At 40.9% G+C, this 3651-nt stretch overlaps 1 non-coding gene across 1 annotated transcript; it reads left to right on the forward strand.

Moving 5' to 3' along the window:
* Positions 1–1587: 1587 nt before the first annotated feature.
* LOC133787534 (small nucleolar RNA R71) lies at positions 1588–1694 on the forward strand. The gene has a single exon (XR_009872550.1). It is a non-coding gene; the product is annotated as a small nucleolar RNA R71 (small nucleolar RNA).
* Positions 1695–3651: the final 1957 nt, after the last annotated feature.

Here is a 3651-nt window from a genome sequence, read left to right on the forward strand (position 1 = left end):
TTCATAGACTTGAAGACATTAAAGACCACCTCATCTCCTTGAACTCTAAGCTTAAGCTCTCCTTTGTGAACATCAATAAGAGCTTGGCCTGTGGCTAGAAATGGCCTACCGAGGATAATTGGGACATCTGTGTCCTCCTCCATGTCCAGAACAATAAAGTCAGCTGGAAATATGAACTTATCAACCTTCACAAGAACATCCTCAATAATACATCGTGGATGTGTTAACGATCGGTCTGTGAGCTGTAAAGTGACAGTTGTTGGTTTTGCCTCCCCCAAACCAAGTCTTTTAAACACAGATAAGGGCATCAGATTGATACTTGCCCCCAGATCACATAAGGCGTGCTTACATTCAAACTTGCCAATGGTGCAAGGTATGGTGAAACTCCCCGGATCTCTCAGCTTTTGGGGTAATTTCCTTTGTAAAATCGCGCTGCACTCTTCAGTGAGTGCTACAGTCTCATAGTCCTCCATTCTCCTTTTCTTTGACAGAATCTCTTTCATGAACTTAACATAACTGGGCATCTGCTCCAAGGCCTCAGCAAAAGGAATGTTTATGTGCAGCTTTTTAAACACCTCAAGAAACTTAGAAAACTGTTTATCAAGTGTAGTCTTTCTAAGCCTTTGAGGGTATAGAACTCTAACTGGCTGCTCAATAACAACTGGCGGACTCTGTTCTGACTGCTGATGGTCTTTAGTAACCCTTTCTGAATCAGATTGTTCACCTATCTCTTTATTCTGAACCACTGCCTGTGGAGGTCTAGGCTGCTCAGTTTGCTTCCCACTCCTCAGAGTAATTGCCTGAACTTGCTCCTTGGGGTTGACTTCAGTATTACTAGGCAAGTTTCCCTGGGGTCTGTTATTGAGCATATTGGCCAACTGCCCAACCTGTGTCTCAAGGTTTCGAATAGAGGATCTGGTCTCAGTCATAAATTGAGTCTGAGTATTAGTAAGAGTCAACAAGGCAGCTTGCAGTTCATTAGGCCTCTCAGGTTAAGGCATTGATTGTTGAGGCCTAGGCTGTTGTGATGACGAAGCTTGATTCATAGGTGGCTGAGGCATGTTATTCTGAAATTGGCCCTGAAACTGAGGTTGTTGCCCTTGATTATTCTTCCATGAAAAATTGGGATGATTTTGCCACCCAGGATTGTAGTTGTTGGGGAATGGATTATTGAGTGGCCTTTGAAAGTTTCCCACCGCTTGAACTTGGGCATGATCCATTGGGGTGTTATTATTCATACAGATAGGGCACTGATCGACAGAATGAGCACCACCACACATTTCACACCTCACTGCCATCTGAACCGCATTAGTAGATACACTGCTCTGTTGTAACTGCTTTGTCAGAGAGGCTACTTGCGCTGTTAGAGCAGTGATTGCATCCAGCTCATGCACCCCAGCTACATTTCTAACTCCTGATGATCTTTCCTCAGACCATTGATGATTGTTTGTGGCCATGACCTCTAGCAGCTCATAAGCACCAGTTGCGCTCTTGCTCATAAAAGTGCCACCCGCTGCAGCATCAATAATGGTTCTGGTTGTCGGACATAAACCATTGTAGAAATTCTGTACTAGCATCCACTGTTCAATGCCACGATGAGGACATCTTCTCAGGAGTTCCTTAAACCGTTCCCAAGCCTCATACAATGACTCTCCGTCATTCTGGCAAAAGTTATTGATCTCTCCCCTCAATTTAGCAGCTTTGGACGGAGGGAAGAATTTAGACAAAAATTTCTGAGCTAGATCTTGCCAGGTGACAATAGAATTTGGCTGCAGCGAATTCAGCCAGCTTTTAGCTCTGTCCCTCAGAGAAAATGGGAAAAGCCTAAGCTTGATAGGGTCATCACTCACCCCATTATATCTGAAAGTTCCACATAACTCCAGAAAATTGGACAAATGAGTGTGAGGATCTTCAGAAGGTAACCCATTGAATTGCACAGAGGATTGCACCATTTGTAGAATAGCAGGCTTGATTTCGAAGTTGTTGGCCTCTACAGCTGGTGGGCGTATACTATTTTGTACTCCCGTCAGAGTGGGCAGTACATAATCTCTCAGGCTCCTCTCAGCATTGTTCTGAGCCTGACCCTCTTGTACAACTCCAGGAATTAGAACATTCCTGCCATCCCCTTCATTCTGTGCCATCTTCACAGATTTCTGGGCCTCCCTCTTGTTCTTTCTGAGTTGCTTGCAAGACTTTTCAATCTCAGGATTCAGAGGAACAAGTGTGTCTTTTCCTTTTCTGCCACGCATATACCAAAAGTCACCTGAGATAGACAAATTAAGCAACTAAACAGATTAGAAACAAGAGAAATTAAAATCAAATTAGAATAAAAATTAATTAGACTGATATTGATAATTATTTTCAGTCCCCGGCAACGGCGCCAAAAGCTTGATGCGATATTTTTGCTATACAAGTGCACACAGTCGCAAACTCGTAATAAAATGGTAAAACCAAGTATCGTCCTCAAGGACTGATTTATCAATTACCAGTCAATTAATTTCTTGTTCTATTTGATGAATTGAAATTCTTGATTTTTATAAATACAACAAAAGAAACTATAAATTGCAGAAACAATAATTGAAAATTGAATGGAATAACAACTAATGGAAAAACTTTTAATTTAATCACTGAGAAACAATTAGGATATTCAATCTCATCAACTATCCTCCCTATTATTCCCTGATGCAAAGTGTGAATTCTTCTTCTTTTTACCTAATTCAATTAACAAGTTGATACAGCAGCCTATAATCATACTATGAATTATAAACTCAACCTAGGTGACAATTTCCTATATTTCTATGGTAAATTGAACCACACAGATAGCATTAATCTCACAACTTAATAACAGTTACACAATTAATTCAGATACTTTCGTTCTAAATTAGAATTATGTCCAATATAACCACAGCAGATTTAAATCTCACTTCTCAGATTTTGACTTAAAAACATATGTAAATGACTAAAGATGGCCAATCAATAATCAATCTATAAGAACAGATTATATGGAATTGAAGAAGATTGAAGAAGAAGAATATAAAAATTGCATTAGTTCATAACAGGGATTCAAGTGATTCAATTAAACATCCTAAACAGAAAATTAGTTCCTAGCCATAGTGCTAATCACAACAGAAATTAAGAATAACATCCGGAAGAAGAAAAACATGTAAAAATACTCTAAGCTTGAGTCTTCAAAACCAGCACTTCTCTCCCTCGTCCGTACCTTCTTTTCTTCTCCTTTTCGCCATATTAAGACCTAGGATTTCAAATTTTAAAGAGGCGGGCCGCGGCTCTACATACACTATGCCGCGACCCGTGTCCAAATTCCTGGGCAAAAAGCCCTCTCCATGCCGCGGCCCTCTGAAGCCATGCCGCGGCCCGCATCGACGAGTTCTGGGCAAAATGCCCATCTATGCCGCGGCTCTCTCTAGCCATGCCGCGGCCCGAGGATTTCCTTAAAAACATTGCTTCTGTTTCCCACCTAGCCGTGGCTCCACTTTGCTCATGCCGTGGCTCTTAAGGGATTTCTCAATTCTTCAAGTTTTCATCCCAAAATTTCACCAACACTTCCAAATTGTGTTGAGAACCATTCTTTATCAAAATATGATGAAAAACTTGGTTATTTCTTCCCTTTCTTTGGCATTTTCTTCCACA

This window comes from Humulus lupulus, chromosome 6 (genome assembly GCF_963169125.1).
Source record: "Humulus lupulus chromosome 6, drHumLupu1.1, whole genome shotgun sequence".
NCBI lineage: Eukaryota > Viridiplantae > Streptophyta > Magnoliopsida > Rosales > Cannabaceae > Humulus > Humulus lupulus.